General features: G+C 47.7%; 1 protein-coding gene across 1 annotated transcript in view; it reads left to right on the top strand.

The window, feature by feature from the left end:
* Positions 1–12,654, top strand: part of GPC3 (glypican 3) — a 154,808-nt gene that overhangs the window by 79,632 nt on the left and 62,522 nt on the right. The window lies entirely within an intron of this gene.

Here is a 12,654-nt window from a genome sequence, read left to right as displayed (position 1 = left end):
AACTTTGCACTGAAGCTCACACAAATCCTTTCATTGACTTCAGTCAGAGATAGATCACTCAGCTGGTGGCAAATTCATCCTCACTACTCTGCAGTTTAAAAAGAGCTTTTTAAGGCTGCTGCATTTTATGGGTGGGAATATCATACAGCACCCACTGAGCCTGCCTTGATCTCACTTCAAATCGTGTGCAGGCTACAGCGTGAGATGCACGCAGGTTGGGTGGTGGGATGTCTTGCATCTTTTCTGAGCTGAAGTCAGAACAAGCCTAAAGATCTTGTGCAGATTAATTACTTGTTCTTGGCCCTCTCCTGTTCCTTGTATAACAGAGGAGCTGATTCATTGTGGCGCAACCGGCTCCCAAGCATTTAAAAGGATACTTGGTTCTGAGATGCCTTGACATCAGTACAAAGAGCTAGCAGAGGCAGTGGTTCAGGATACAGTCTTAAGTTGGAAATACACCTTTGTAGTATTACACAGCTTTCTTCACTACCCAGAGCATCTTCTTTTTATCCTCATCTGCCTTCTTTTTTCCTGGCTCCCATCACAGCTGTGTTTGGTGGCTGGACATGGGATGCTTTGGGAGGTAGGAGAGGAGGGAGCTGGTGATCATGCCATCCATAGCAGACTGCGCATTGCAGGAGGGGCTGTATGGGGGTGTCTGTTCCTTGGGCACTGGGCTTTAGGCTTTGACATTTCAAACTGTCTTATTTTGTAATAAATTGCAATGGTCAAGGATGTAATGTGAGGTCTTGAAGTAGATTGGATTTAAGTGGAAAAAACCCTGAGTTTCAGGCTGAATCAAAGATCACAGCATCAGAAAGTTCCCCCTGGGTGTCTTGAGGCTTCTGCTGTTTCAGGAGCTGGGGGAGAGGCACTGGCCGGGGAGGAGGGGTCCCTCGGAACGGGTTGGGGCTGGGGCACAGCCCATTTGCTGGGGGTGGCTTTGCAGCTGAACATCCTTCAGAGTTAAACCAGCATTATGCTCAGGGTGCTTGCCGAGATCCAGATGTAGCTTACCTGAGGGGTGCTACAAGCTGGTGCATGGCAGGAACGGGGGGCTTTTAGGTCTGGGCTGACCTGCCTGCCTTCCGAGGAGCCCACAGGGAAGTCACATCCATGGCATGAGCTGCCTTTCTCGTTATTTAGCTTGGTCTGGACCATCCCTTTAGACAAGCTGTTGCTCTCTGTGCTTACTGGGGAATCGTGGAGGTGCCTCCTGGATTCTGTCTCAAAACTGGCCACACATCTTTGTTTTATCAGAGAGATAAAACCCCCAAGTATCAGCCCTGTGGATGCGGCTCCCTTGCTTGCTGTCCAGATTGCTGCAGCCTCCTGCAACCTCTATTAACATAGATGCCTTATTAGCAAAATATATTCTGGCCCATTTCCTTTCCTGAAGATTTTTATCCTTGCTAAGAGCCGCAGCTTTTGAACGCCAGACCCGTGCTCACCAATATCCATCTCTTTATGCTTTTTACGCTAAACCCTCTTTTGGCCTCATTATCCATGACTGCAGTTTCCACTAAGACCTCCATCTGGGGTCATTTGCCGGGCATCCTTCATCTTAACTGTGCTGAGTTTACTTCCAATGACAGTAACCCCCGTGAGTGTTGCTGCCTTAAAACTAGAACTAACTCGCCCATTAGCAATGCTGATGAATGAGCCAAGAACAAACCAGAAACTTAAAAGCGACCCTCTGCAAAGCAGAACTGGTGCCCAGAGCTGCCCAGGCGGAGCAGCGGCGTTTTGTTTTGTGCTGGAGAGGACGAGGAGCTGGGTTGCAATGAGTGTTTTGCTTCATTTTGAATTCTCTGCTTGTATGTGGTATCATTTTTACATCTTATTGTAAAGTGGCTTTGAGGTACCAGGCATGAAAGATGCCATCTACAAATACTTTAGCTGGGGAAAAAAAATAATTACAACAAACAATTGAGGCAGATTTTTTAGCTGTCCACTGCAGCAACGCACTCCTCGTTGCCAGCAGAGCTCTCGGGCAGTCCTCTTGGCCTCTTCGGGTTACTGCAAAATGAACCTGTGGCCTTTTCCATCCCTACCTGTTGTCTTGCCCCACTAATAAACCCCTGAGGGCACAGAGCCTGCTCTTGGAGGGTGAAGTTTGCTGCTAACTGCGTTATTCTTCCAAAGATTCATTTGAGCGAGAGCAGGCTGGCTGCAGAAAGCTGTGCTGATAGCCTACAGCTACTTTGGCAGAGTTATTTCTGGTTAAAAAGGAGGAAAAAAAAAAAAGAAGGAAAAAAAAAAAAAAGATAAGCAAGCCAGCAGTAGTTGGGGAATTTAGCCATTCTTTATGCAGGTGTATCTTTCTAACCTAATCAGTTTTCACACCTAATTCTCTTCCACACTATCAGTGGTGGTGGAGATGATGCTCTTAGCCACTGACCTGGAGAGGGCGAGTGAGCCTGGTGGTTAGTGAGGATAATTTGGGGGTGACTGATGTGCTCCGTGCTATGCCTTTCTAAAGCTTATTAACTCTTGGATTGCACATATTGATCTGTATCACTGTACAAATAAACTCCATGCTGCTGCTCTCAAGAGCACCAGAGAGCAGGTATTTCTGTAGATACCTCAACTGCCTGTGCTGGTACTTGTCGCCCATCCTCTGTCTCCTCCCTGAGGGACAGCCCAAAAAGCAGGGGGCAGAAGGCACCTGAGGATAGTGGGAGCTGTGCGCGCGGTGATGCTGGGATGGCTCTGACCAGCAAAGTGGCACCAGTAGCTCGGAGCAGATGGGCCCGAAAGGATTTGCCTGGCAGATGCTGAAAAATGCCCGTGATGTCTCTGAGCCTTGCCTCATGCATTTGCCGTTGCTGTTAGGAGTCAGGAAGCACCTCAGCCACCCTTTCTACCTGAAGATTTTGGTACAAGATCTTAATCTTTTCAGTGAGTTGTGGAAATGCCCAGCTTACAACTTGCAAGGTGAGTGGAAAGTAAAAAAGTTGAACAAAAATGCATTAAAAGTATGTAGTAATTTTTTTTTTCCGATCTAATGATTCCCCACCCCACACCCATTTTGGAATTGTTACATATCAGTTTATTGGAATCTGCTTCTTGTAATCAAAATCTAGTCCTCAGTTTGACGATGTTAATAAATGTGGTGTGCTAAAGTTGAATTAATTTCATTTCTGTCTGCAAACAGCCTATTGTTGGATGAGTCACTTTAATATATTAATCAGACATATAATATAGCATTGTAACAAGGTTAAAAGTGCACACCGATTTCCATTATAAAGATACTCTCAATCAAGCAGCAGCTAATCTAACATTGTAAGTCATTCCCTAATTTAATTGTACTAACCGCAGTACATGTAAAAACAAGATGTGTTACAACAAAGTCTCAAAAAAGCCCTGCAGATATTTATATCTTTATAGAAAAGAATGATTTACATTTTCAATAAGCCTGATTTGTCTTTGGGAAGAATGTAATTCCTTTATCATGAGCGAAAATCTAATGGGAGTCTTTTTTTTTACCTTGTCTGCCATGTTTTGGGTAAATTATCTTTGTGCTGGCCTTTAATTGGATTAGGCTAGGACTGACTGTTAGGGAAAAAAATTACTATGAATCCAGTAGCTTCAAAACTAAGAAAAATCAAGAGATGAAGAAAAGAAACAATGAAAAAAGAGCACAGGGCTTTCCCGAGCCCTTTGTTGGCCTTGAATGGATTAGTTTTACTGGTCCCTAATCTCTGCTGTGCAGAGTTGTTTTTACTGCTTTCCATTAATAACAATTTTTAGGTTTCTGTTGTAGGCTTTGCTTGGGGAGGGCCACAGCCCTGCCGTGGGGAGAGCCTCGTGCGCCCCTCGCCAGGGGCTGGGTGACACGCTCTGGGGTTGCTCCGGGCTTCCCTGGGAAGGAAATGGTTGTAGTTTTTTTGCTGATGATATTCAGCAGCTTAACAACAACTCGAATGAATCGGTGACCTTTGGTGCCTCCAGCCTTACTGTTTTAGCAGGAACTGGTCTTTGGAAAGAGAAAGGTGGATGGAGGGAGCAAAACGTGGCTGCTTGGGAGGGTTATTCCTGGGGGGGGGGTTAAAATAAGTGGGGTTACGGTCCGTTGTAAGGGACCGGTGAGTGGGGGGGAGTTATGGATACCAAGCCTTTCGGAGTCGGAAGGGTTTTCCATTTGGTACAGGAAGGGAAGAGGGCATTTTATAGCAAAAAATACTATTAGTGGCGTAAAAACCTTTTGGAATGGTTACAGCACAAGCAGTTATTGAAGTGTAAATCTGAAAAACGGTGTATAGCTGTGAGCATGGTCTGCGCAGGTTGCAAAACAGACCTGGCTTGTTACCTGCTTGTTTGGGTATCACCAGTTAAAGCAGAGTTAGTGGTAAGCCTCGCGTGCTCTGTATTATATAAATATAACTCTTGCTGTTGGATTGCTGGTAGAGGGAGGGAGAACTAATTAAGGAGATGGGATATCATCAGTAATTTTTTCTTCCCTGAGATTTTATGAGCAGTAATTTGGAAAGAGCCATATTAAAGTCATTGAGGAACAAGTTAATGCTGCGTTTCTAAGAATATTGCCCTTCTACTCAAAGATTATATTCAAGAATAAACAGTGTACAGTAGCTAATTGCTAGCTGACACATTATAATGGCTTTATACTGCCAAAATTGAATCGGTCTGTCTCAAAAAAAAAAAAAAAAAGGCAATGCAGTAACTTTTTAATTATTTAACGATGTATTTCTCAAAGAATAATTGAATCTCTGCTCATGGCTGCGGGGGGAAGTTGGACCGGTAGGTATTGACCACATTTGCAACCCAGCTGACACGGTTGCTGTTAAATAACCTATTACAGGGCCTGTCTCCGACTTGGCAGCTTACGTTCCAGACTGATGGCAGGTATCTGTTTTTCCTCTCTAAATTAAGCTGCTAGGAATTTATTCCTCTCAGATTGTTCCTTTCTGTAGCGCCGTAGGCACAAACACGGTGTGATATTAAAACCCACAGAAATCTGCAAAGGAAACCAATTAACCCAGGGAAGGAAAATAACAAGCGCACGGTGCTCACCTGGTGTAGTGCCCAGCTTTGCCCTGTGGTCTTTCTCGTTGCCCCAGCCTCAGTGGTGGGGGATGTTTGTGGGCAGCGGGGCTGCCCTGGGCTCCCCCCAGGCAGCCCTAGCCCCTTCCCCACCAGCCAAGAGAGCCAGAGCTTACAGCCTGCGCTGGACTTGGTGCTTTCAGAGGGGTTATTGTGCGCTTACTGGCACTCTGCAACAGGTAGAGTGCACAGGGAGTAATTTTTATTACTCTGTTTTTAAGTTCTGGGTAGAAAGTGGTAATCCCTCAAGCCAATTCCTTGCTTTGCTTCTCCATCTGTTGGGATGGAGTAGATTTAGTTGCCTGCAACAGGAGGGGTCTTCTAGGTGCCTGCAGTAGCAGTTGTGCAAGTGTTACAGTATGCACAAAGCACAGTTGTGTAAGTGCCATGTGTTTAGCATCCTTAGCAGAAATGGGCATCGCTATCTTAAGTCAAACTTTTCTGGCAAGTTACATGATTCAGTGCTAATGTTGGAATCTGCTGTTGGGTTGGGAGCGTCTTTCAGCCTCCTTGGGGAATCAGAGTCCCAGAGGCATGGTGGCAGCCTGGGATCGGGAACAGCCGTGCCCCCAGCCTCTGCCATGCCCCCGCATCAGCCACGCAGCGCGGTGGGGGATCGGGGCTTCACCAGGAGCCAGGCTCCGGGTGCTGTCGTGTTTTGCTCCTGAACCAGGCTTTGGTCAGTCTAGCACACTCCTGCTTTTCTCTGGATTTTGCTCCTACATCTTCCCTTTTACTCGGTTGTCACCTTCCAGGCAAGGCTGACTTATCTTTCCAAGAATAAAGCCTTCATTTGGTTGTCTAAGAAACCTCATATTGCACAGATCTAACTTAAAACCGTCATGGGTGCATTAGTATGCTACGGGGCCCTGTTCCAGGAAATATCTCTGCTTGGGAAAACTGCATAAGCATGTGCTGAAAATTAAGCAAATGCTTTTTCCTTGACTCTCCTGGTCGGTTGCTGGGTTGGGTTTGAGCCCTGGCTGGGGCACCAGCTGCCTGCTCTGCGGTTTGCTGCCGAGGTCTGACCATCAGAACTGAAATACCAAATTTTGTGTTAAATATGGAATTAACAAAACACTGGAGGGAAACACTGACTTTTGAAAAGTTGTGCTTTAATTATATGTCATGGATTATAAAGGCAAAAGGAACAACTGTGATCATTTAGTCCAACTTCCTCTCTACCTATAAATAACAATAAACAGCCTTTTGCTTAAACACAAAGCAGCTTTCTTTGGTGGATTAAACGCTGCGTGCTGGGGATGCCAGAAAGAAGAAACATCTTGTTTGCATTATTTTATGTAGGTTTGAAAGGGCTTTGACTCAAGCTGAGGTCACAGTTCCTCCGAGGGAGAGGGCATCCTGCGCTGGGAGAAGCTGGGGTCAGCACAGGGGTCGGGATATGGTGATACACAGCACGGAGGTGCCTTGGATGCTGCGGCACATGTACGGGTCACTGGGCATCAGGTCCTTAGGGAGACAGGGTGGCATGCCCTTATGGGAGCAGCGATGGAAGTGCAGTGGTGGTCTCGGTCTGATTTGAGCTGTCTGCACCCAGGCGCAGTAGGGGGAAGTGCAGATGGGGATTGTCCGGCTGCAGCAGTTAGTGCCAAGGGCTGAAACCCTTAAAAATTCCCTTGCATGCCCCACTGCTCTTCTGAGCTGCTGTACCCCTGTCCTGGTGCAGGTTCTGGGGTAGAGCAACTGCATAACCGCGCAACATATCAGACCTGCCAGGTCTTGTGTCACCTCTGTCACATCAATACACACAGCTGTGTGGGGGACACATTCTGCTGCTTGCCCTGAGGATCCAGCACCATTAGCCCTTGGGTCACACCAGGGCATGGCGAGCACCTTGGGCAGCAGCTGGTGTCTGCAAGCGTGGCTGTGCTGTTGGCTTCTCTTCCACCGAGTCTTGAGCCCCTTCTTGTTTTTTCTCCCAGTTGAGCTGGGCAGAGTGGTCTTTGCAGACAAGAAATGAGGTCAGGGAGGGGCATCCATCAGTCCTCCCTGGGGCCCAGGTTCCTGTTGTGACACTGAGACTCTGCAAAGTGTCTTACGATGCTCTGCATGAAGGATGGAATACAAAAACGAAGCTAATTCCTTCTAGAAGTGCCTCCTTGATGCCCCTGCGGTCTTGCAGGAGTTTGAAGAGCTGATCTCCCAGCCAGGTGGTGATGGCCTTCAGATGGTCTGGTAGTTGCAGGGGTCCCTGAGCATTTGTAGCATGTGTTTGTAGCATGTCCTGGGCGTCACTGGAGGCACTGGTGTGACAGGCACTCTGTTATTTTAAGCATTAGTGTTTGTATGCATTTTACACATTATAGCGTTGCATTATTTAAAGGCAATGCATTATTAAGCGCTCTTCTCGGCACGGAGAGTAGGTCACTTCCCGCGATTCCCACTGCTCTGCGTGAGTGAGTTAGGATGTTGCCTCTTATGTAATCCGTGCAAGGTGATGTCTGGATACTGGAAGTTGCAATACTATAGAGCTGATTAATAACATTTAGTACTCCATTAATGAGGAATTTTAGTGAAATATGCGTAGAAGACATCTGTGTTACCAGACTCCGTTTATTCCTTCTGCTTGAGTGCCTGGAACCAGAAGAACAATCATTACTTAGCTAATAATGATGTGCTTCCTAAAATAAAGGCTTGTAAATTCATTTTTATGCCCATAATCATATTTTCTGCTGTGAGAAGAGTGAGGGAGCAGGGAATCATCTTTTTCCCATCTTACTGACAAAATGTATATAATGATTACAAGCATATAATAAGAATGTTTGTCCTAGCTAAATGTTTCTTCACTTCAGTCAATCAGCATTTGTTTGAGAGTGTGTCGTGTGGTTTGTGGAAGAGGATGCAATCACTGGGGCAGTGTGGCAGATTTAAATCAGTAATAAAAGCCCGGGGGAAATTAACAAGACAAAACATTAACCACAGACTAAACATTAACATATATTAGCATTTTTATTACACCTGTAGAAATGGTAAATGTTCTTGGTTACTACTATTAAAAAGTTTATGTTCTATCCCACATCATCGCAATGTATATTTTTGGTTTAAGCCCTTTAGAATTTAATTAAGCGGATTTCTATAGCAGCGCTTGAGTAATAGACTTCAGGTTCACTTTTATGGTGACTTTGAAGATAAATGGGGCACAAATGCGTTCTTTATAATGCTAATAATACGTGTGATGTGTAGCAGAGTAGGTTGTTAAAAAGAATGGGGGAAGAAGTGCCAACGCAGGCAGCTGCGTTATTGAGGCTTTCCGCTTTACTGGTCAAACTGGGTTCCATGGCTGAATGATGATCGCCGGTTTAGTGAGCACCAGTTGGTTCCTCCGAAGGTAGCATGTTTTCTTGAGGTCTGTGGTTGTCTCTCCTGTGCATACCATAGCAAATCACCCTGTCAGAGGCTGTGTTCAAATCAATTATAATAGTTAATCACTTTTCAGTTTAATGTGCAGCTTCTCCCAAAGGAAACTCAGGAATAGGTATAAAATGACATACGTGAACTCCAGAGAGCAGAGAAGATTGCGGGAGGAAATCTTCAAAAATGAGGCCATCCCCTTGAGGGGAAAAAAACCACCGTGTCTTCCTGGAGAATGAATCTATAAGCAGAACAGTTCACAGAGAAGACAAATGGAAACTCCACGTAAAGTTTAAGCAAAGGTCAAATACAGCAAGCTCTGCTTTAGAGCAGAGCGGAGCTCATGGGCTGAATGAGACGCGGCAGCAGCAGGTATTCAACAGCGTCCAATGCACTCTCTTCCAAGGGGAGCCTGATTCGCTTTTTTTCCCCCCTGAAATAAAAATCTTCTAGAAAATTACCTTTAAAATGCGCTTACTCTTGGAAGTGATGCTCAAATTGGCACCGAGGATCACATGTGTGCTGCTTTCCGATGTCGCCCACGCTGGATTGCTTGCAGCTGTGCAAGGCGAGGGGTTGCTGCCCCGTGCGGCTGCCCTGCCTTGTGCCTGGGCAGCGGAGCCGGTTCCAGCGGTGGCCCCGGCGCTGCGAGCGGTGCCAGCTGCCGTAGCCGGGCCGGTGGTGCCTGCAGGACTTTTGCCCTCCGTCAGCTGCACCAAGGCAGTGATGCTGTGCACAGAACTTGGTACTGCGGTCACTGCTCTTTCAATGACATAATTTAACCCTAGCCCAATGGTCCTGGTTCCCGTTGGCTTGTGGGCACCTACGTGGACCAGTGTTGTGCTTTACCCTGCCGCAGTTGATGCAGCTGGAAGCAGCGGGTCTGGTCCCTGCCTGCTCATGGTGCTTGGTTTCCATGCTCCCTGCAGTCCTCTGGCATCTCTCCCCTTAAATTAATGGGGAAGCGTTAAAGAGGGCTGATAATGCTATTCCATTAGCTTTGTCCCTGTACTTCTCTCAAATCAATGTTCCCTCTAAAAGCAGAGCCGTTGCATGGTGTGTGGCTCCCCGGGGTTTCAGGAGCCAGCTGCTTCCCCGGTGGGTGCGGGATGGCGAGCAGCTGGCCGGCTCCGGGGAGCCGCTCGATCCCCAGGGAGCTCTGCTCGACCAGCGGGCTCCGTCTCTCCCTGCGGCTGGAATAAAGAAATGGAGTGGTGGGTAGCGGTCGGCAGGAGGCAAAGTGTTCCCCTTGTGACCTGGGTCATGCTCGAGTGGAGGAGACTAATGAAATCTGGTAATTAGTGAGTTTGTTAATGAGCTGGGGCAGGGAGATTTTGCTTTGGCTGTTACAGTATCGGTGGCTTTGGGGGCTTGTACAAGTTCAGGGCTTTGGGAGGGTTTTGCTTGCCTTGTGTTCTCTCGCAGCAGGTTTTTGGTAGACAGGCAGATCTTCTTAAAAACAAACAAAACCCCCAACCCCCGTTGCCTAAAAAGCACTCTGCCCTTTGATTTCACATCTTAATTTTTTTTCTGGCCTGATGCTTCAAACTTCAGCCTGTTCTGGGATTGAGAGTGTGATGTAAAATAAGAGACTGCACAGCTCTTACACCGAATATATTTTAGATAAGGGCTTGTGTATATTTACAATCCACTGACAGTGTGCGGAGCCCCAGGAGAAGAGCTAGTGGTTCCATTCTGTCGATTTGCTTTGCATTTCACATTTATGTTTGTGTGGCAGGAGGCAGCTGCATACTACTGCTGTTACTCGTTACTAGTTTAGCACATGTGATTAGATATGCTGCCTTCCTTTCGTGCTCTGCTCTTGCAGGTGTACCACCTTGCTGGGGATCTGGCAGCCCTTGCTCCTGCCAAAGCAAATGATGCTTGGGGAACTGAAGCATCACAGGTTATTTTTCCCCCCTCAAGGTCTGAGGCTTGTGTTGTCCCTCCTCTGACTGCCCTACTGTGGTATTTTTCTGATTTTTTGAAATTTGGAGCTCCCTTTAAAATAGCAGTGCTTAGGAAGAGGCTGGGTATCTTGGTTCATGTGTTCCTGATTTTACAGCAGGGACTCAAAAAGAGGGAAAGATTGAAAGAGGGTTTCTGAGCCGTTGTCCTAGGACGGCTTGTGGCCCAGCAGAGTTTGGCAGATGGCTTGTGAAATCCTTCCCTCCCCTGAAAAGTGCATGCTATGCCGCCCCTGCAAATGAGCAGGCAATCTGTTACTTTTACATTCTCTCACTTTATTTAAAGTTCAAATCTCAGCCAGGTTTTTGTTTGACTAAAATGTGACAATCATTTCACTATGACTTCGCAAGATGGGCTGCAGCGTTGTTTGTTTTTTTTGCTGAAAAGGTTAATTGGTCCTTAAATAAATTAATAAGCAAAAACTTGGAAGCACTGCTCAAACTTTCCAGCCATCCATCCATGAAGATTTTGCCTGCGCTGTCCCAATGGCAGGGCTAACATGGTCCTCTCTGGGGTTCCATCCCTTGCAGAAGCCTGTGGTACCCAGATGCCATGTGGGGCTGTGAGGATGCGGCTGAGCCTCAGCTCCTGCAGAAGAGCTGGGAGCGGAGGGGCTGTGATACCTTCAGTGCTGGGTGGGAGATGAGGCAGCCCCCGGCCACTCGGCCGTCTTGCCGTTTGAAGCATGCTCTCGGGTGGTGCCATTGTTCATGCTGTCGCTCCGGCCCTCCCCTCCCATTCAGCGTGTCTCAGCATCTTTGGGAAAAAAGCCTTGATTCTGGACTTGGGGTTCAATAGGCTTCACCAGCTGAAAGGCGGGCTTTGGAAAGGGAAGGGGGGCAGGGGCTTTTCACAGGGGAGAATCAAAGGGAGTCACCACAAATGGCAGCTTAAAATATCCGACCTTTTCCCACTTCTCTCCACGGCTTTACATGCCCATGCAGAGCGTGGGTGCAGCAATGCTGCTTTTGTAGCATTGCTTGTTCTGTGTGCGCTGCCCTGTAGCTCTGGCGTACCTTGTGTTGCCCTGGGGTAGCTTCATGGCAGGTCTTATCTCTGACCCTCCCGGTGGGCTTGGAGGGCACCTTTGAGCAGGGTAGTCCACAGACTCGTGCATCCTTGCGTTCTCCTGCAGAGCTCCCCATTCCAGGGATGGTGGCACCAGCCAGCACAGAGGGAGCATGGGATGTGCAGACCCATTCTCCTGCGGTGGGGTCTTGGGTGTCCTAAATGTCCTTGTCCAGGTCTCCTGCTGCCCCACGATTTCCTCTGGGTCCTGGCTGCCTGCATCAGAGGATTACCTGCAGATCTTAGGAGAGAGAGATGAGTGCTAAAGGAGAACCCAAAAGGCAAAGCAAACAGCCCACATGTGGTGGTCATTTTTTCTGACTCCCTCTGTTTTTTCAAGCCTGCCACATGATGTAGGAAGGGCAGTAGGGCTAATATGTTCTTCTGCAAGAGTTTGGTTTGGCAAGGCAGAGAAGAAAGACAGCCAAAGGAGGGCAACGGAGAAAAAACCTAGTAAGATGATGGAGAAACTGCTCCCCTGGCAGCTGCAGGAGGAGCCGATTCAGCAGAGGGAACTGCAGGCGCAGAAGGGACCGGTGGCAGCATCTCTCCCCACCGCTCTGTGAACATGAAACGGCAGCGCCTGGCTCCCAGGAGGCTTCTCTTTCAGTCTTCATTGTATGGCAGCCTGAACAAACAAACTGTGCTGTTCTTGATAATGAAGGAGGTGACATTACTAATTTATTTGCCCACCCAATGCAGGATGTAATAGAATTAATCTCTTCTCTTTACACATCAGATACTTGTATCTTGGGGCAGTGGGCTGTGTTTTTAGCTTCTGGTGTGTGGCTAACTGGGAGTTTAGCTGGCTGCCTTGGTTTGTTGTGGCGTGAAGACAAATGGAGTGCTGCAAGGAACAGGCATTTTATGGGTACGTGGTTGGTCCCAAGCCTGGATGCAAGCGGTGGGATGAGACTCAAGGGAAAGAGGGGTTGCCGTTACCTGCGGTGCCTCTGTGGTCCTGGCAGTTGGCAGAGCAACCTTCACAACCCAGCATGGATGAGTCCTGCAGAGGGTGGTTCAAAAGGTGAATTTCCCAGTGGTGGCAGTGCCTCAGGGGGACAGTTGTCCCTTGGTAGTCTCCTAGAGAAGGAAATGGCTGCAAGTCCATCTGCAGCAGGGACTGCAGCAGCAGCCGCAGCGCTGCTGGCTAAGTCTCGGGACAGTGGCCATGCAGGAGAG

This window comes from Falco naumanni, chromosome 14 (assembly GCF_017639655.2).
Source record: "Falco naumanni isolate bFalNau1 chromosome 14, bFalNau1.pat, whole genome shotgun sequence".
NCBI classification, from domain to species: domain Eukaryota; kingdom Metazoa; phylum Chordata; class Aves; order Falconiformes; family Falconidae; genus Falco; species Falco naumanni.
Note: the sequence above shows the minus strand (reverse complement) of the source record. Positions and strands in the feature narration are given on the sequence as shown.